Below are 22,460 nucleotides of genomic sequence, written 5' to 3' on the forward strand. Positions count from 1 at the left end.
AGTGAGTGTGTCAGGGGATTTAAGGGGGAAAAAAAGAAGAAAAAGGAAGTGGAAAATTGACAAAAGCAGAAGCAGAAGGGGTAGTGACTGTGATTTTGGAAGAACTTGGACACAATTCTCAAGATGATATAGAAGAAGATTGAGGACTGATAAAATACAGTAGATGGTGGAGATGGGGAGACAGAAGGTGACAGCATGAGGGGGGGCAAGAGCAGCAGATTGGAAGATGGCAGACCTGGGGCCAGGCGTGCCCCGAGCGGCTGACGAGGCACCAGGGAGACGTGTCTAATTTATGCAGAGTTAGGCTGAGGGGCTGAAGAGTGGAGGGTGTCTGGAACCCCTTCAATAGCCCTGAGAACTGAGGAGAGCAGCTATGGGTGCTAGCCGTGTGAGAGCAAATGGGGCATGGGGGAAAGAGGGGGATGGGGGAGTCTCTTTTTTGGAAAGACAACAAGGGGGTTGCAGGCTGTTGTCCCTTCTCAATTCAGGCGAGGCTGTCCGTCTGACGTCCCATTAAGGTTTGGGACAGGGCATGGGGAACGAGGCGAAGAAAGGGTGATGGAAGGGGAGCGGGAGGATAGAAGGAGGAGAAGTGAACAACATGCTCTTTCCCCCCACTCCAGCCTACTTCTCCAGTCTGGCTACCTATTGGATCCACAGGGCCGTCTGTCTGCTTCTCTGCATACTAATAGCCCATTACCACAGCCTTGAACATGAGCAAAGAACAGAGTCGGACTAAATCAGAGACAAGTAGCCCGGCTGATGGGTTGGCTGTATGAGAGGGTTTAAGGATGCTTTAGCACTTGGGCACACAGGTCCAGTGGGCAGACTGTGGTTTATTGTAGTGTGCTTAACTTGGCAAAACATTTAAAAGGGTTTTTTTTTCATATGCACATTTTTATTCATTTTTAAGTAACAAAATTTTCTTAGTTTTTCTTTTCATTTGTTGAAATTGGAAGTGGTAACCTGGCCTTATGAACCTATTTAACATTACAGAAAAAAAATGCTACCCTGGTTAAAGAGACAAGAAGAAACAGATTTTTTTTACCTCTATATGTCTATGAAATAATTGACCTAAAAACACGTTGAAAAGAAAAATCCCTTTTCATTTAATTTTCTTTTATTATGAGGGGGTCACAAATGGACACCGCTTCATTTTAGGGCTTCACAAGCTGGACAGGTTGGGAGTATGACCACAACTAATATTTTCAAAGAGTTTTTCCTGCAAAAAAAAAAAAAAAAAAAAAAAAAAAATTATATATATATATATATATATATATATATATATATATATATATATATATATATATATATATATATATATATATATATATATATATATATATATAAAAAATCTATGAAGCATCACTTTTTTCAATTTTTTGGCTTGAAATTTGAATAAAAAAATGAAACTTTAAAATGAAACTTGTGCAGCATGAACATAAAAATATCTGTATTTGCTAATGTAATCTTTCATATCAATGTGAAGAGGCAGACTGTATGCTTTGTGTATGTGAATCCTGGCTACAGGCCAAGTGAATCTGACTGTGTGTGTGTGTTGTTCTAAGACCTAGCATGAAGCAGAATGGACAGCCAGCCTGGGTGATGGTTGAGTCTAGTGATGCAGGCAGACAGTTTAATGACAGTCCTCACCCCTGAACATACAAACCAGTGAGCGCCTGGCATGCTTGCAGATGTACACACGCCGTATGACAAATGCACATATGTGTGATATATAGTGTGGCATTTTCTGAAAAAGACACCAGGGCTGGCGAAAATGAAAAAGAAAGAAATCCGTTGGTGTATGACCCTGGAAAAAATAACTAGAAGGTGTAAAATTAGCTTCCAGGCAATTCCTTTGAGTGCCACTGAATCCTGATAAAATATATATAAGGGTTTTGAGCTTGTCCTCAAGCTAAGGGGACAACAAATGCTACATTAAAACTCCCATCAGAAATAAGAAGTTAAAATTAAGTATGGCCCTGCTTGCTTGTCATGTTCACAGAGGAGCAGTGTGAAAGTAGAGACCTATTCACTAGCTCAACAGAAGCTCAGCTCTTTGTGGGTTTTTTGTGTGCTAAGTTGTGCCCGGCCATGGCCTTGCATCTTATTCAGCAGGACTTGCTCAGGTCTGGACTTGAATTTGGTGCCCAAACAAAGACATAGAGCCACCTCATTAAAAAAACATGTCATTGGATCAGGCCTAGGCTGAATTGTGTGATTTCTCCTCCTACCATAAGTGACCGTGACTGAGCGTTGGGCTGAATGAGAAGCCGGATAGAAGCCTACCAATGGAGCGCCACGCCACATCCCTATGGGAACCACCCTCTCACAGAGGGGGGCACATTTAAAGCTTTGTTGGTCTGTTAACACAGCTTTTTAAGATGCCTCTTTATGGACTCGGCTAAGCAAACTGCAGCCCCTGGTTTTCTAGTGACAGAAGGAGAAAGTTAAAAAAAAAACCCTAGAAAGGAGACAGTAAAGGGCAAGAAAACAAGAGGGGAAGAACACACTTATTTTAAGGGTGTTTGAGTGAGAAATGGTTTAATGGTTTTTAATTTGGTGACATAAAATGAACACAAAAACGAAAAAGCTGAAGTCAAACACAAAATGACATTTTAATATTTCAAATCCAACTCCTCACCTCAATGAAACAAATATCAGCCTACGCAGAAAAACTGTACATCTGCTCTCGTTGCGCCTATTCACCAGAGATCTGAACTTTGCTGCAGCTCAACGCGGTGCTACTAAGTCACAGACAAACTGCACCATCTCACTGCATCCTCCGATCCAGTCAGCACACACCTTTACCCGGAGGACTACAACCATCCTGATGCTGAAACAATAGGTTTGTGTGGATGTTTGTGTGTGTGCACACTTGTGTGACAAACACAGTCCTGCCAGGACAACCTAGGCTGGAGACTTGGACAGTCTCGCAGGGCACCCTGGATGACAGTGAAATGAATAACAATGAACTTGCTGAGTGTCAAGTTCAGCGCATTAGAGATGAACCGGAGTCAAGGAGCACAGCCATACACAGTTGCTTGGCGTGCATAATTGTGTCAGCATGCTCAGGAAATATCTCAATATGAGCAGAATACCGAGCTCCAGAGAAGAGCACCTAATAAGATGAAAATGCACACATGCACACTTCTCTATCTCTCTCTTATTCCCCTCCCCTTCCACACGCAGCAAGGACCCGTCCTCGCTATTCTATTGCTGCCTGCTGTGCGCCTGATGAAAAAGCAAAACGGCATAGGGGGTGCACATGCCTTAAGGCACGAAAACGCACATTTGTAAATCACAACCCCAATATAAACATAGGGTTTAATAGGGGTTTCTCACGCACGTTGGCAGGGGTCCACCTCGCAATATGCTTCACCAACCGTGCTGCGCGTTTTTCAGCCTGCTACAGGAGAAGATAAGACTGAACAGCCTCCACCACATCCACCCAGCAGAGATGATGGTCTAGAGGGCTGAGAATGCATCTGAATACATTTACATAAAGATTGTGGTATGTTGACTGAGGCACTGCTGAGAATTCACCTTTGCTCGTCATTGTCCCCAAAAATCAGCGTAATGATTGAAATGTGGTACAAAGGGTGGGGGGTTGCTTCAAACGGGAAACGGTCACTTATTCTGAGAAGAACCAGGGTGAGATTTTTGTTTTGCGGTCTGCTGGGAGCTCAGTAATGACTGCCCCCCCTGTATGTTAATGATATCAGCAGTGTATATGAACAAACTCAAATTGCACAAATTATTTTTACAACCCAGGAGGCTAAGACTTCAGCTGGTGGGAGATTAGATCAAGACTAGGTTTGTGACAATTTAGATGAATAAGGAAATCTCTTATTCCCTAAATACTACGATAAACAACCGCAGCCATTTGCAAACAAACAAAGGTTCTCTCGCGATAGGTGAACCTGATCTCTTCAAATCATAGATGCCTTCATCAAAATATATTTCTAAATCTCCCAGCAACAACATTTTAGTGAAAGATGTAACTATGGTAGATAATGCAAAATTAATAACAAAACATTATTTTTTTAAAGTATTCATCTGAAAAAGGAATCTGCAAAGAAAAATTGCAAAAACCTGTGTTAAAGAACATTCCTGGCTTCATATTACATCCCTTCTGGAAAAAAATAAGTATTCTGCAGTAGAGCGACTTCAAAATATGGCAGATATGAGAGCTATTTCTTAACACACAGCCCAGATATTGCAGCTGGAGATTGTATTAGAAGATAAACTGACCAGATTTTACTGTAACAAATTTAGAGGATAGGATTCCACTAACCTTTTAATCAAAAAGATGGGATGTAAAGGTAAGCATGGCCTAAGGTACCGAGTGGCTTTTGGAGAAAGCACTTTAATTTTGAAAATAAAAACAGGCAGGCAACAGAAGGAGTGCAGTGAAGCTCTGTGATAAACCTCTTGCACATACAGTCAGCTAGCCAAACCATCCTGTCAGATCGGTGCCTGAGGAGAGGCAGAGGGGGAAAGAAAGTCGGCGGGAAGGGGAAGAGAGCAAAACAGGGGTGAAAAGGGTCAGCAGGGAGGAAGGCTAAACCCCAGAAGCAAGCAAAAGATTGTGTGTGTAGTGCATTTATATTTCAGCATGTGCGTTTGTGTGTGTGTGCGTCAACCCCAGCTGGGAAGACATTTACTTGACATGCTGATAGGGATTTAAGCAGTGGGTGGGTGGTGTGTCTGACCAAGGTGAGTGAATGAGCAGAGAAGGGGAGCTGGTGGGGATCGGAGGATGATAGGAGATGGAAGCAGGGGGGTGGGGGGGTGGACCAGAGGGGCTCACAAAACTGCTGTTACTAAGCTTGATTTCAGGGCGAGTTGAGACGATTAAGAGACGGAGGCAGAAATGAGAAGGAAAACGAGGGTATGGGAGGTTTTTTTTTTGTAGGAGAACCCTCCAGGCTATGGAAGAGAGAGGGGGACTAGTCTATTGAGGTGATGAGGGAAAGCGGGTCTTTCTTTCAGACAGTCTAATGAACCATAAGTACCCGATGAAGAATGGAAGCAGGCAACCGCAGGGTGGGTTAGCTTGTGGCTCTGCTTCTCTCCATTTCTTCCCTCACTTCCACTGTCCTCTCTGTTCCTCATCTGCCTCCACATCCTGTCTTTCTCCTCTCCTCATGTGCTGCAGTCCCTCCTCTTAAAGGGGTTACACTGCTCATGTCAAACATAACTTGCTTAATGTGCCACATGATCATGGACTCACCTCCTGGATGATTTAATGAAATGGCAGTGATCTGCTGCATTTCGATACCAAAGAAAATGCCATATGATGAAGATGATGGCACATCAAATTAGCGCATGGTCTATGGTCAATGTCTGTCTATCTATCTATCTATCTATCTATCTATCTATCTATTACATTTGCTAATTCATAATTATATTTCTTTCTACATGTGTCCATTCAAGGCTTTCCAAAGTGACATGTAATGAAAGATATTTCTGATTAAGGTATGCACATTTGATTAATCCTGAGCCAACATGCTAAATTACAGAAGGCAGCAGACTGAGACAGACGGGGGGCTGGGGGGGGGGGGTGGGGGGGGGGGCTGTCAAAGTGTCTGACTAGGTTTGACTGCGTTTCACTGGGGGTTGTTTGACCAGGGGGTGTACTAGGCTGCAGGTCTGATTTCTGGCTCGATTTGGCTCAGGGCCGGCTGGAAACTGGCCAGAGGCTGACAGAAGGGGGTTGGGTTCCCTTGCTTCTCTGTTCAAGTTGTCCCTGGAGCGAGGCAATAAGAAGCAGCTTATAAACTAAGCAAACATGCAGTCAGCTTACAGACAAGTGAACCAGCCAGCAAGGAACGCACGACAGATGAATGGCACACACACACACACACACACACACACACACACACACACACACACACACACACACACACACACACACACACACACACGCATATTGCTCTATGCTGCAGTGATGACCCCTTTCCCCCCACTCCCTCTAACCTTGACCTTTGAGGTCCTCCTTAACCTGTTTCTGAATGGAAGTCAGTGCAGCTGGGGTGTCTGGCCGTGAACTAACTGAAACCCCCTCCACCGCACAGACCCCTCACCTCCTAATTTAGTCTGTTCCCACGCTTCATGACTGGGATTCTGGCTCTGAATCCAAATGGTTAAATGTAATATTTATGTGGGCATGGTGGTCTAATTTGCATGTCACCTACAAATTTTTTTATTTTTTTAAATTGTTTTTTTCTTTAACTGGAGAAGGATGTTTTTCCTTGAATTATTCTTCTGTGCTTTGTGTCTCAAATTACATCTGTGGTCTTTCTTAACGGGCCATCATATAAACCATTCAACCTGAGCACATACATACACTATATAACTCATGTGCAGCCACCAGAGAGTGTGTCTGTGTGTGTGTGTGTGCTCATACACATCATTCAGAGGGTTCAAACCCCACCACCTTCACATTTTCATTATGGCCAAATCTCAGGCCTGTGTTACACCAGCGTGGCCTTTTGCTGGTAAGCAGGCAGTTTAATCACACATACAGCACTACTCCATTTTCATTTCCTTTTCATACAGCCTCCATTCCAGTCCGGCTTCATAATTCTCCCCTCAGAGCTGTCTACCCAGTCTGAGTGTTTGCAGCCTGTTGAAATGACATAATCAGTGACTTGGATAAATGCCTGACTGTTTTTCCCTGAGTCTATAATCAGACTTGGGGCTCAGTGTTGCAGCTCCGAGGAAACCACAGCAGCAGCACTTGACTCAGGAATTACTTCCTAAGAAGGGTAGTTTCACATAAGGAATTTGCTTGAGTATCATTGAAGTGAATTTAGTTTGGTCTATCAAGTGTATCTTGGCAAATAAAATGGCCTGAAAAAGATCTTAGCCTGTTCAACCAATTACCTTAATTATCATTATAACTGAAAGAGGTTCAATATTTTAAATGACTCACTTTTTAGGAAATAATGGCTGTCATTTAAATAGAAAACTGCAATGCTTGAAATGAATAGAGATCAGTCTTCTGCTGAACATGAATGCGCGGCAATAATTGCAGCTAGAAGCTTTCGTGATCACTTCAGCTCGATAATCTCTGCAAAATAAAATTCATGCATTTGAGCATAGTAAAGAAAAAAACTGCACAAAATGCACATAAAAATTGCAAATTTACCTACTGCCGCAACCTCGGCGCACATGTGTCTACATTTCATTTTCGACTTGAATAATAATTTGATCTTAGACAGAACTGATGACTTATTTGTTTGGTCATAACCAGAAAAAGAACGACATGTGAAACTGGCCAGGATAAATTGAGTGATGGCTGTAAATGCTTTCAGCAACTATTACTTCAGAGGGTGCACCACATTCAATCAATACCTAAGCAAATAAAAAGCAATGGGCAGTCAGAATGAGAAAAGCTGCAGTGGAGTGAACGACACTCTCTCGCACACAAATGAACAGTCCACATAAGAGTCACTCCAATGAAGACTGCACAAAAAAATGCCCTAAAAACTTCTCAGTTAATGCAATTTAGGGAAAATTATGCTGTACTACAGTAGTGATGCTGATCTTTCGTGTATTTGAGCAGATCTCACTCTGATTAAATAAAATGTTAAATCATCTATTAAGAATGATTTTAATATAAAGTTTTAGTAATGTTTAAATTTAGAAACTTTATATAGTTATTTGAATCATGAATATTAGTTAAAAAAACATTTAAATGAAAACATTTGGAACCTCAATATATCCTTTAGCCTTAAAAGAAAAAGGCGAGTCTTGTTATTCTGCTCAATTTAGTGTCTCACATTCAACCACAGGCGGTGCCGCCTAAACCAAGGTCTACTGTACTGTCCTGCCTGTTGTCTGTGTGTTGAATTATGCATAATTGCAACACTGTAAGTAAGACACAGGGCCCTAACTGTGATTAACATAAAAGCTTTCTGCAGGGGATGGCATTGTGGAGCCCCCCCTCCTCCCCATTTTTTTTCTGTGAGTAAGCGTGAACGAACACATGAAAGTGTGTGTGTTCATGCAGTATGTTTCCATAAGCCAGTACGTGTCACTTATGATGGCTGACTGGCATATGCGGTGAGGTATCGTGCTCATCGGTTGCTTTTCATACCATATGGTCGTCCTTGTAGTTTTGAATACGAAAAATACGATGGCCCCACCCTTTCAGCTCCTCGTGATCCAGTCGCGTCTCTCTTTCTTCTTTGAAACACTTGACACACATCCATATTTAAGACTGCATGAGAGATTTGAACAAATTCAAACTGATTTTCTTCGCTCTGCCTCTTTTATTTTCTCTCCTCTACACTGTTTCTGAAACCCAGGTATGTTTCAATTCCAAAGCAAGAATTTAGACAAAATTATTAACCTAGGAACATCATCAAAAAATTCTATAAAAAGTTCAATCTAGCTTGCATCGGTTGTTATTGCCTCCCTGCTGAGAGAGGATTTTAGTCCTCTCCACTGCCTGTTTCCCCACAAAAGATACACCCCACCTAGGCTAACCACTGCTAGCATGGGCTCTTTATCCTAACCCGCTCCACTCTACCTCAGTCTCATCAATGTCACTGTGGACTGATTAGACAGAGGCTTGATTAAAACTGCCTCAGTTTGATAGAGGAGATGATAACGGGGATGAACCAGCCTTTTGAGGAGGGATAAAAGACAACAGTGGTTACTACACTATTAAAATTTTCAGCAGTAATCGCACCACAGATTTCAAAAAATTTATTTTGGGGACAACCACGGTACTTCAATTTTTATATTTTGTATGTCAGTGCTTATTGTTGTTGGGTCTTTTGCTGTTTTTTTATGCTTTTAATAGTTGTGTGAATTGTTTTACTGTAAAACCTACATTTAACTGTCAGCATGTGTCCTTTTGTGTCTGATCTCACAATAATAAACATTCATTAAGAGATATGATTTATCTAGAAAAAAGAATTCCGATTTTGTTTTAGTGTTGGCTTAAACCTCTCCGACTTAACAAAAAAAACGTAAATATGTATGCTTTGATCTGTCATCTTGTCATATTCTTGAGAGAGAGAGAGCCCATATGTAGTGGTGTCACCCTACAGTCCTCACTGTGAAGCTAAAAGCTACGCTGCTACAGAACGACAACAGATGCCATACAGCAGGTCTGCAGGGTGGCTGATAGCCTATTTCCAGGACATAGATGATTCACCAGATCACTCTTTCCAATAATTAGCACTGACAGGTGAAAACTGCCACGAATGCCATGGGAGCTGACAATGAAACGAACAATTACACAAACGCACACAAGTATGGGGGCGCAGAGAAGCACACACACAAACATAAACACACACATATCAATGCACAACAGCAGCAACAGAGGATCCATCAGCACAGCTAACACCACATTAAGACCATAAAGCACCAATACATCTCCTGTTCCACGTACACAGCGAGTATCCTGCTGCTTCTGCACTGATACCCCTGATCCCCCTGTGCTTTGACAAGGCGTAATAAAGCCTGTATGAAGCGCCGCATTGTGTGGGGAGAACACAATGTTGCATGCTGAGTGCTGTGAGAAGGGCGTACACCGGTGGGTCCCACGGCGCAGCGGCGCACCAGGGCCTATAGCAGGGAGTGCTGAGCATGCTAATGAGGTCATTATGTTATGCCTCTCCCTCGCTCCTGCTCCCCTTTACAGTGTGGGCTTTGCCTGTCAGAGGAGGCAGGGTACCCTGGTTATGCAGCCAACCACAGATGCCACATATGGCACAATGAGAAGACACATGAGCGTCTCTGAATGCGACAGAAAGACGAGGTGCCGCTTTATTTTTTTCAGCTAGCATCAAAAGCAACAGCATCGGTGATTTGCATGCAGAATAAGGTGAGCTTAAAGAGAAGTAAAGAGCAGAGCAACTACAGGCAACATTCATTTGCTAATTGTTCCTGCTGTGTATTCAATCAGCAACCGCACAGGGTTGTGTTTCTTTTTATTCCGTCTACGCTACCACCATTATTTACAACCGATGGGGAGGGGTTAAGTATCAAGCGCATGCAAAGGCAATTACAAGATATTTGCATAGCCGTTAACAATTAGAGGGCAGATGGCAAACAGCGGGCATTAAAAAGAGAGTGAGCGCCATCTTGGCTGAGGGAGACAGCTGGCAGACAGGAATCGGCCATTTTGTAATCGCTGCCAGGCTGAGATGTAGAGAGGCGCCAGTTTCTCTGTGTGTGCCAGGAGATTGGCAGGCGAGGGGGAATTGTGCTTTAATGCCCTGCCTGGTACAGTCAACAACAACGAGCTACTCCAACAGTCGGTGACAGTGTGATCACAGCGCAGACTGTGGAGATCATCTACAACACAACATGTTCTGAGTTCACTTGAAAAACACACGTGGTCCTCCGAGCAGAGATGGTATCTTATGCTATCTTTTAGTTTAGTTCAATATGGTTATCACACTAACAGAGTGGCTTGTGTTAATAAAAATGAAGAACGAAACCGTGACATTGTACTCACCAGGAAATAAGAATCCCATCGTAATCACCGCACATTTGCATTCTTGGGAAACTCTCCACCTGTCCTTTAGTGTCATTCCAGCCCTCAGACATGTACAGTATCTTTTTGTGTCGTGACACTCACTATCGCTGGATAAAAATTCGACTTGTTTCTCCCCTCTTTTGTACAAAGGTCTGCACATTCACGCTGATGTCAAACCAGCTTTTCATTTGTGATTATTTTGGCAATTTAGCTTAAACATCTGAATAGTGAGTGTCTGTGTGGGGAAGGACTTTTGCGTACGTGGAGGAGACAAAAAGTCAGATGAAAACGAAGGCAGACGATTGAGGGCATGGCACTTTTAAAACTACTGTCTTTTTCATCTCTCATTCAATTAGCAGCCATTCACTTGTGCTGCCATGGGATCCCTGCTGCACAGCGGTAAGTGGACTTCAGGTGCTATTTCCCCACACATAGTGAGAGAGAGGTATGAAAGCCCAGGCCCGCCTTCCTCTCTTCCACCTTATAGATCAATACTGCACTGCCATATCCTCTTATGGGAGCTGCTGTAGTGAGGGTAAGAAAATCTAAGACGAAAAGACAGGTTGTGTCTGATATAGCGGATGAGAGAAAAAGTTCAAATTGTCCTTTCATCCTGGCTCATGAGATCTTACGAATATTGTGCTGGGAAGTGGGACTGAGCAGGTTGCTCAGACAGATCCTTATTCAAACGGTTAAGATGGAATGAGTAATAAGAGGGAGGCAGGTGGAAGAAAAGAGACCTTCGACGTCCTGTCTCATTCTTCTTCTCTGCCTCTCCTGCTGTCTCCACGTCTCTCTGACAAAGTTTTATGAAGTGGTGTTGGACCAAGTAAAAACCCTCCAGCTGAACCACACACAAAGACTGCTTCTCTGTCTCTTCCCTTTCCCTTTTCTCTGTTTCACACACACATGTGCGTGCACTGACACACACACACAGCGTGTGGGGCACTTCCAAGGTTAGGGCCCTGGCCCTAGATGGTGGTGGGACTGCTGGAGAAAGATAGAAAGAGAGATGGAAAGAGGAGCTGGGAGCAGTGGTGGTTGGTCCCTGGGCTCCGAGGCCTGCAGGCGGTGCTGGGCAACCTCTGCTAGCCTCTCTCCTCTGTATTGATTTCTGCTACTCCGCGCTGCTCCACTCTGCCGAGGAGGCTCGTAGCCGGCGGGAATGAGAGCTCGGCTCACCCGCCTCACCTGCCTCTCTCCTGGCTTGGCTGGCCTAGCCTGCCCACTCTGCCGCAGCTTTGGCTGGCCCCTGCTGGTTCACCGGGACCCCTGTATGCAGCACCGGGGCCACAGGAGGAAGGCAGCCAGAGAGCCCATGGCGATCCACAGCTGTGTTCACCTGCTCTGGGTTCACCCGCTTCGATACCACCTCCTCGAACTGCTTCTATCCTTCTCTTTTTCCATTCTTCCACCCACTCTGCTTCTCTTTTTCGTTCTCCGCTGCCTCCTCCTCCTTCTCCTCTTCCTGTTGTACACAAACAACCAGAGACAGAGATGGAGAAAAAAACAAGTTAATCTTAACTTTTAGGATTTTACACACTCTGAATGTCAATCCTGGTCTTTGATCAGCAAGAAGTCTGGGGTGAGGATTCTGGCATCCTCACTCAGCTGGTAATATGAACCTGCTAACCTCAGAGAGCAGAAACTGCGGGGATTTGAGGCCTGAGAGTTAAGTGTGTCAGGCAGTGAGATACTGCCTGCCAAAGGTACTCTCAGCTATTAGATTCTGATGTGCTGCAGATAGCAAAATATAGCAAGAGTGGGCCCATTATAAAAATCACTCCTGCGTCAATAGAATACATTAAAAATATTTACGGGAAAAGTTTGTCTTTAACAGCTATGCTTTTTTTCCCGCTCCTTTGGCAGAACAGGCTTGCAAAATGTAATATTTATTTGCCCTTAATGATTATAAATAACAAAAGTAATGTTAAACCTGACAGGATATTTCACCACCTTGTGGCACAGTTAGTGTGAAGGAATGGGAATGTTTTGGCCAGACCAGTGGTGCTCTATAGAAACCTTGCCAAACAAAACATCTCAGCTTTTGTATCATCCAGAATTATTTAAATTGGTTGAGCGGCCCTCTTCTTATGATAATAGCAGTTGGGGGGAGACATTTCTTTGAGGATCCATGGTCCTATTGTGTTCCACAACAGAAAAAGAGCTATGGCCAAATTCAACCCCCACTACCTTACATTGCAACATGCTGCCAGAACCACACAATCTGCAAAATACTCTTGCAAGAGTCACTACAGCCCTTCTTTTCACCTCTCTTAGCCCCTCTGCAGTTCTAAAAACCAGACTAAAACCCATGGGCTGACTGCCAGTGGAATAGAGAAGTAAAGTGCTGAGGTTTAGAGTCAGTGGGCCGGCAAGGCTTTGGAAGTTAGAGCTGTCTGTTAAGGAAAGAGCGAAGGGGGTGCAAGAGTGGCGTGAGAGGGGGGCTACACTGTTGGGACAAGAGAGCCAAGTTTGGGGGGGCAGGCGAGTTGAGTTCGGGGACATGGATGGGGACCCGGGGTGCGGTGTATGTCTCAGACACAATAATACTATTCATTGGGCTCAGACATGGGTGTTAACTCCCCTCTGACAGAGCACAATGGGACTCGGCGGCATTCAGGCAGCCTTGGTGATATTGTTAGTTCAGGGTTGCATTCTCCCTGCCGCAGGATAGAGCGCCTGCATTGTACCCGTCCAGGCAGGATGGATGGAGGGAGGTTTGAGAGGTGAAAGGCAAAGAAAGAGAGAACAGTATGTCTGTCTATCTGTCAGTGCTGAAGGAAAGAGGGCAGGGGTTGGAGAAGGTGGGGAAGGCTGATGGAGGTAGTGGGGTTGGTGGGGGGCGATGCGTTTTGCCTTGCGGCACAGGACTTGTTTGTTTCAGGGGGAAATGAATAAAAAGGAGAAACTGAGGCTAAAAGAGACTGTGCAATAAATATTACTCAAGCAGCCAAGTGCAGGGCTAAAGAGACATTAAAGGGGATGGGGACCTAGATGGATTGCATGGTGGCATTTTTATGGAAAGAAAAATTGAGGTTTGCATGGTGCTTCAGAGTTTAGATGCATTTCGTATGTTTGAAGAAATGGAAATGACCAAAATTAGGCAAAAGCTGTTGCTCTTGCGACTCAGATTCGATTATTTAACTACAGAAAGACCAGTAGGATAGGATAGAGAGACAGGTTAGCATCAAGTTTGCCTCCAAAATAAGTTAAAAATGTTAAGTAATTTCCCCATAATAACAGCTTAAGAAAAGAAATACACATTTTCATCCACTCTCAGATATTAGGAGTTAAGAAAATTTATAAGAGTATTAATCCTTGGTGTCAATCAATAAAAACTGCTCTTTCATGTCTTAACATTAAAGTTGTTTTAAGATAAGATAGAACTTTATTAATCCCTCGGGTGGGTTCCTCTGGGAAATTCGACTTCTGATTGGACACAATCAAAATCTTTACTGTTGTTTGATGTTCTAAATGATTAACTGAGAAAGACAGACATTACCAGATGAATTGAATATGAAAATTCTTGTCTGTTTCAGAGTATTTTCTGCTTTTTCATATAAATTCATTACTCTGATTAAAATTAACTGAAGGCTGTGTTGCCACATGGGCTCGTTGAGCAGCAGGAGTGGGATAAATACTTTACTGGCTTCCTCTTGATATGTAATCAATACACCGGTGCCAAATATAACAAATAAAAAAAAAAACATGCAGGTATCCAAAACTGATTCCCATGACAATTTGACTCATCAGACCCACTACTGCAGGTTTCTTGCAAAATTGTTGTATCATGTTAACTTTAAATATCATACCACGAGTTACTCTGAGATTCTCATCCTTACTGAGAATTTCAAATATTTTATGAAGGTAGTGCACAGGTAAATTGTACTTCTATATTGCCATTTCAACCTAACTGAGCACTTAAAGTACTTTTTACTACAAGCCTCATTCACCCGTTCACACACTATCATACAGCGCTTTATTCCATGCCTTTATAAAGGCAATTGTCATGCACACCATCAGGAGGAATTTGGTATGTCAAGGATCCCCAACCTCCTAATCAGAAGGTCACCCTCTACCTCATCAGCCGTTCCAACACAGGTGAGGCGTAGTAAAAAAAAGGAGGCGAGGATGCAAATGTGAAAGGTTACAGTATGAATGTTTTCACACACATATCTAATCACTTACCAGACATGATAGCACGCAACCCACAATTGGACACACGCACTTTCACATACACCTGCTCTCAGAGTATCACTGCTCCTTCTGCACAGAACAACCTGCTCTCATGAACAATACTTTGTTTGTTTCCCCTCTGGTAAACTCTGACCAACCGTTCCCATAGCAACCCTAGCTACTTGTTCCCTGTGTGAATGTGTGCGTGTGTGTGTGTGTGTGTGTGTGTGTTAAAGAGAAAAGAGAAGAAGAGAGCGAAGTATGTGGGGTTGTGTAGAGGTTTAGAGTAGAACTCTGTGGTTTTACAGCAGATGTGTCCGTGTAGAATATATGGATTAAAGGGTCCCTATAATGTACCCCTACAATAAATACTCTCCTCCCGAAAGAACATGATATATGAATTATCTACACTTAACTGTAGATATCATCATACATACACACAAATCCTTGCCATGGTGATCTGCATTCAGTCTCAGCAGCCAAACCAGCGAAGAGCCAGCGGTATGATGCTGGTTTGTCAGGATGGCAGGGGGAGGCCAGGGCATGGCACTCATCAGGGGGCTAATGCCCTTTGGGGGTGGCTGAGGTAGTAAGGGTAGTGCCCTTTGTCCCTGGAGGAGGATTACACTGGTCAACCAGCACAGACAATACACCCCCTTCCTGGGATGGGAGGACCAACCCGCTCTCTACCAATGATAGGGGCAGTCAACTGATCTCTAACTTAATTAAGGATAGACGAGGGTAAGAGAAGAGGAGAAGGGGTGATATGGAAGACACAGGGAGAGAGACTGAGAAGATATAGAGGCAGGGATGATAAAAGGGTGGATAAAGAAGGCAAAAAGAGAAGAAACGAAAGAGACACAATGGGCACAGGGACACACTAAAATAAGAGGAGGCATGGAGTTAAAAAGAGAGCAATGGGAAGCGAGGCGGGGGTGTGGGGTGGCTTCTCTAGCACAGGATTAGGGGAGAGAAGATGAAAGGATCAGGTCTAACAGAGGACAGGAAAAAGGCCAGGAGAGATGGCCAGGAGGAGGGAGACCAGAGACTTAAATTCCAAGAAGGGAAATCAAGAAAAAGAGGGTAAAAGAAAAAAGGAAGAGAGTTCAGATGACCTGGAGGCACTGCTGGAGGAGGTACCAAAGCCTTTTTTATAACAGGTGCACAAAGTGACAACTCCCTCTCTGTCCACTATTTATGCCACAGCACACACGTCCATTCAAATCCAATGACAAATGCAGCAGATAATTCTATTACCGAGGAGTTTAATGGAGGATATTTAGGGGACAGTTAGCGGGCCCAGGTAGCATAGCTTAGCCCCACTGCAGACAGATATGGCTCTGCAACACTTAACAACAGGGATTTGGCAGCACTGTTGATTGAACATGCCAAATCCCATTTGTCAGAGGGCTGTGCGCGTTTGTATCGACACTCTGTAACCTTGTGGCTACGCAAAAGGAGACCTAAGTGTACGTGTGTGCGGGAGTGTGTGCTTCCCTGGCGGGTGGGCAGGTAGGTGTGTGGCATGGTTTAGCTGGATAGGTGTGCTGGTTTTAGCTTCCCTCCACCCTGCATCTGTGTTTCTCTGCTCCCTTCTATCTTTACATCTCCATCCACCTCAATTCCCCCTCTTCGCAAAATAGGGTGACAAGAGGGGATAGAGAGGCTTTCTCAACACTTCTTTTCTTGCTTTTCCCTCCTTCCCATCCTCCCCCTCTTCCCCTGATTCCTTCCATCCCCTATGGTAGAGCTGCCAGACAGGAGTGCTCAGCAGCTCTCCGAGCATTATTGATCCTGAGAGCAAGCCGGCTGGGGAGTTGGTCTCTCTCTCTCTCTCTCTCTCTCTCTCTCTCTCTCTCTCTCTCTCTCTCTCTCCATCACAGCCTCATCCCCCAACACAGCTCACAACTTTTTCCTCCCACCCTCCCTCACTCCCTTCCTGCCTCTACTTCATTTATCAAGGTTAAAGAACTCTTATAAAAAAGGGAAGAGGGGGTCGCCTGGATGTTATCTGACTTCATGAAAGAAATCCCCTCAGGCCACTCCACTAGAGGAGGATGCTCTTCGCTAGACCCAACCCTGCACATCCACACACACACATAGATACACAAAAAAACTCAGTGGCACCAAGCAGCGGCCCACTCATAGCCAGTCAGAAATAGAAAGCAGAAGCATGTCCAGTTTGGTACACAGCAACACGACAATCAGGAATAGAAAGGAAGGAGACAGATGGGCAACAGTAGAGGAAAATAAATACAGTCATTGCCACCCAACAAGGTCAAGTTCACTTTTTAGAGTTTTTAAGTTGTGACTGTCGATTTTGATTATCACCCAATTCATTACAAATATTTTAGATTTTGGGTCACCAGGTTAAGTGGTAGACAAATCTTTTCACTAAAGTTTCAGTAGCGTTTATGAAAAACCCACAATGTAGTAGGGTGGGCCCCAACAAGATGGATTTACAAGATAAGTTCATTAGGTTAAGATTAAGAAGGTGATTGTAAGAAAATTCAAAGTTGTTATGTTGTATTCAATCAGGGGGTATGAAATATATTGTATGGCGATGTGGGCCAGACCAGTAAAATCACATAAAAGAAATCCAACATTTTCCCTATAAGTAGAAAAACATTTAGAAAACTTTCACATTCAGTGAACTAGCCACTATTTTCTACAATTTACAGAACACACGATAAGCCTGAGATATGCGAATCATTTGTGCAACTTCAGCAGTATTTCAGCATACTGTAATAGTAAGTGCATTATAATTTCCATGTGTTTGAAGTGGACCTGCAAAATCATGAAACCTTCGCTGTGGAGCTAGACAGAAATTTTATATTACTTCTTTGTGATCCAACTTGGTCGAGATCTGCAAATGCTCAGAACTTTTCATACGTTTCCACTTGTGCTTACCATCCTCACGCCAGGAATAGTAGTGAATTTGACTGAAAAAATCTGAATTCTGTGCAGTTTCTACACTTTGCAAGCCCATCCACTGCTCTGTATGACATATGGAACCTCTGTATTGGATGTTTGCAGTTGTTGTTGGTGTAGAGGGATCTAGATTAGTTAGAAAAATTATTTATTAGCAGTAACCCCCATGAGTTAAAGCAATTATATATTATATATATTATATAATATATATATAATATATATTAAAAAAAGACCTTTCAGTGTGTTGTTAGAACATTCAGCAATAAACACAGGACATTTTATGTTTTATTTTAACTTAAATACACATCAGAAGAACAACTTCCCAACTTCCCATATCCAGAAATGGGATCATCATCAAGTGCATGGTTTGAAGGCTATGTCATACTGGCATCTAAATCTCCTCCTCTTAGTTAATGGTACTATGCCTGTTTAAGCTGACAACCATTACCCAACAATTAAAAGCAACAGTGTTAAAGAATTTTGTGAAACTGTCAACAAAAACAGGCGTCTCAATTTTACTAGTTTGGCTGAAATAATTAATTACCCCAAACTATTTTTAGTTTTTGGATAATTAAACTGACTGATTTTATTTTGTGTGTCCATGAGGTTTGTGTGTCTACTTAGGACCCACACATACTTTGTCTGAAGGCCTTTTTTTTTTTACCCCTTGGATTTTGCTGATTCCATTTTTTTTTTTTTTTTGAGGAAAGTATCTGCAGATCATTTATGAAGACTGTCTAGAAGTTCAGCCCTCTTTTTTCTATTTATTGGCATACAACCGTACGTAAAGCCTCAGTAAATTATTTATGATAATATCTAATTAAAGCATTATTATTAAAAGGTGTTATGAAATGTGCACAACTGATCTGTACACAGATGCAAAGCAGGATAGCTAGTTTTCACACAGCCACAAGACCTGTGCGTTTAGAGCCCAGTAATCCATCAGTAGAGTACATACAGTTTCTATATTTCCAGCCTTTAAGAGACTGTAGATGCTATTGTCCCTGTTTGTAAAAGGACTAGAAATGGCTCTACATGTGGAGTACATCCTGTCTTCCATTGTTACTGCTTTCAGTCTCCCCTATAAAGACCTGCCTGCACTCCAGGCTACAACAGCCAGGCAAATACAGACAGCAGCGCATTACAGAGCCATACCTTCCCCTCCCTTTGTGCACGGTAATTGCCACAATGCATCTTCTCGTCCAGCTAATTAAGTGAGTCTTCCCCATTGTCTCCCAATACTATCACCTCTTCACACAGCCAGGAAGAGAAAGGGAGAGCGAGAGTAGGAGAAAGACAGAGATGGGAAACGTATTAAAGCAATAGATGGAAGGAGCAAAGAGGTGGAAGAAATACAAACGCAGAAGACCAAACAGAAAGGGGATGAATGACAAAGGCATGCATCTGTGTCCCAGTAAATGTTTACCGGTTGAAAAAGGTGCCTGTTGTCTGTGTCTGCTGGTGGGCTGTAAATATCACATTAATGCTGTCAGATGAAAATCTCCATTCTCTATAAAGCCAATTCAGGAATCAAGAAAAATAACATTATTCCATTATTTAGACTGACAGTAATGCAGCAATGAGTTTTCTAAGCTGTTTATATGAACCTTAAAAACTAAAACTAGTGTTTCAGTTCCTTGGCTGATAGCACAGTGAATAAATGACAACATCACAGCTGAACGTCCCTCAAATAAAAGATCTTGCTTCAGTTGGCTAGTCGAGCTTCAGATTGCAGATTGCGAGTCTCTAAAGGGCTATTTTCACATTTTGATGAGGAAAGTTTCTTTAAGCTCAGCATAAATCTGAGTTAACAGTGACCATGTACCGATTTGAGAGGCAAACCACGATGTAACCTACAATGACGTAATGTGGAAATCCAGGACAAAGAGAAGTGCAAGACACAAAGGGCTTCTTTAGTACATCCATACTAATTCATCTTCATTTTGAAACTTTGCTAAGTTTACATCAGCATTTCAGACCTCTAAAACAGAGATATTTGTAACTGCTGCTGACCTGGTTTTAGTTTTAAAAACAACATTTTAGTTCATATATGCAGGAATAGACACACATGTTCACGTCCTAATTGGGTCTAATCGGTCACAAAAATGAGGCCAAAACATTGCAGCTAGGCTTAGTGATCTCATTATTCTTGTGTGGTTTCCATTGCAATGGCTTCCTTTAGTAATGCACAATGTGCCCCTTTAATATATTGCCACATATAAATCTTTATGTATGTTTTCCCTCATTGCCTTATATTTGTGTGTCACTTTCAATAACAAAATCTCCAAAAATATTTGCAGTCTGACTTTTTTTCCATTGCTGTTCATCCTCAGTTATATTTTTGCCATGTAACTAACACTCTGCTTCATGTTTACGCCAACATTTATAAGTAAATAGTCATGTTGTAAGTAAATAGGCATGTCAGGAAAAAGGCAGATTATTTCTGATACTATGCTAAAATGCTTTTCTTGATCGAGGCTGTGTTTAAAGCACCCTGCTGAAATAAATACATACTAGTGTGGATATAGCCTCGGGAAAGTTAACTGCATGTGTCCAGCAGTTAAACCTCTGCAATAAGATATATTTGTCTAGTCTGGATTCAGAATTTTAGAAGTTCTAAATGTGATCAGGGAATTCACTGTAATAAAATTCAGCTTTTATAAAAACAACAAAAAAACCTGACCTGACCTCATTTGCATTTCTTTTTTTTTTTTTAAACTGCCTACACAAACTAAACTGGAGAAGGTCTACAAGTGCACTTCCCTTCCCACATTTCTAAAAATCAGAAGGAAATATTATTAAAAGAACTTGAATTTGATCAAACTCATTTAGTGATTCGGCTCGGTAATCAACACTTGTGTAATGTAATTCTCAACATGCTAGAACAACATGTTTTATGCTTAAGCTGTCACGTTGCCTTGAATCCTCTACATCTGTGCACAATTGTGAATGTACTTGATAGAATTCATAATAACAAAAAAGGTGCTTTTCGATCCTTTTCTTCTTCACATCCTCTCTCTTCAAGCCCTTTGTGAGAATAACACTGAGGAGTTTGGACTCCAGAATGAATTAGTAGAAGACACAGATGAACAGATTCATCTAAATTCCACTTTGCTTTAGAGTTTCTAGGAGAACCCCCCGACACCCCCACCCTTAAACACACACATAGAGACACACACTTGCTCCATGCTCAAGTCCACTAACTGACCTCTTAGGGCAGACACTGTCTTCCCAACACATCAACCTCCCCACCTCTCCTCCCTAAAAAAAACCCCCCACCAATCCTGAACCCCTCCTTGAACCTCTCGCACCACCATCACCCCTCCGACCCTGAATGCTTTCCCTTCCCACACTTAAGTTCCTGTCGAGGCCCTGATAGACATACAGACACACCGGGTGACATCATGGTTGAGAGAGAAAGACAGACAGAAGAAGGGGACTGCCTGCCTGTCTGCCCCCAGCACCCACACAATACAGAAGGGCATCTGGCACTGGGTTGTGGTGGTGGGGTATGTTTTTTAAAAGGGGGGGGGGGGGGGGGTCTGTCAGGACAAAGAATTTAGATCCCCTTCCCTGGAATACGATTATAGTTTGTAAATGGCGGCCGAGACGTAAACATGTGAGAAGAAAGGGGCTGCAGTGTGGTGGTCGGTATGAGAGTGAACACACTAAAAGAAAAATGCATTTTTAGCTATTCGAGGAGGACTTTGGGAATTTCATGAGCATGTAAGCCTGAACTGAGAGACAGAAAAAGAACAAAATCAACATGCAGGAATTTAAAAAAAAGTCACAAATCTTTGTAGTGTTGTAGTGTAGTGTTTTCTGTTAGAAAAAAACCCTATAAACCAGAGGATCACAAATGCGGTGGTGGCATCTGCACATGTGCGTTTGTGGACGCACTCGCACTTTGTTAATTTGCAAGATGAAACAATGGTTCCAGCGGGATAGAAAACAGTGTCATAATACTCTCTCCTGGCCCCCACCTCTGTCGCTGTCTGAGAGGCTGCCTACTTGCTGTGTGCATACAAGTGTGTGTCTGTCTGTGTGCATACATAAAATAAATGAGCTGTGCGTATGCATTGTGAGAGTCCGCAGGCCCAGTGTATATATTAAAAATGTGACTTGACCCTGGCAGGCTGAAGCAGGGTTTCTGCGTCGTACTGGGCGTGGGAAAAAGGGGAGACCTCTTTTCACAGCTGCTTCGGCCGTTGCATTGAACCAATGGAGGCCCCCCGCCACCCCCAGCCTGCCTCCGCCACTAATGCCCCCCCCTCCCCTTTCCTATTCACTCTGCCTTTCAGTGGACCCCTGTCCCTCCCTTCTGCGCTCTGTTCGTCACCCTGCTGCACCCCACCACCCTCGCCACCACCAATCTTTAATACAGCCACCATTCAGCCAGTGCACCTTGAGATGCCAGAGGCCTCTCTGCTTTAAGGAGGTAAAGAATAACAAATACCAATGCAAAGTGAGTAACTTGTATGGTAATTTATATTTGCTGAATGTACTACACGCACCAAACTACACAGTAAATGTACATATATGTAAACTATATGAACTCTTTAACAGTTAATATCACACATAATTTTAACATGGACAGCTTTCTCCCAGAGGCTGATTCTACTTTTAAAGTTTTTTTGTTTTTAAACCCAATTCTGTTTTCCTGACACCCATATCCTCCTCTCTCTTTTCCTTTTTCAAGCCCCTCAGCACAGACTTTAATTTCAGTTAACATACTTTAACACAACTTTAAACCTTTGTGCCAACGCACACCCAGGCAAACACACATTTGGCCCCTTTCACCACCTCCCTCCATCCAGTGTATTCACTTGAAGAGATTTATTTCCTA

At 43.0% G+C, this 22,460-nt stretch overlaps 1 long non-coding RNA gene across 3 annotated transcripts in view; it reads right to left on the minus strand.

The window, feature by feature from the left end:
- Nucleotides 1-22,460, minus strand: part of LOC146641080 (uncharacterized) — a 41,841-nt gene that overhangs the window by 2,070 nt on the left and 17,311 nt on the right. For all 3 annotated transcript variants that reach the window (XR_014909667.1, XR_014909665.1, XR_014909666.1), the window contains exon 3: nt 10,484-11,972. This is a non-coding gene — a long non-coding RNA (uncharacterized LOC146641080). The remainder of the gene's footprint in view (nt 1-10,483; nt 11,973-22,460) is intronic.

Source organism: Rhamphochromis longiceps, linkage group LG23 (assembly GCF_057381845.1).
Source record: "Rhamphochromis longiceps isolate RC_006_pf linkage group LG23, R_longiceps_female_GT1.1, whole genome shotgun sequence".
NCBI lineage: Eukaryota > Metazoa > Chordata > Actinopteri > Cichliformes > Cichlidae > Rhamphochromis > Rhamphochromis longiceps.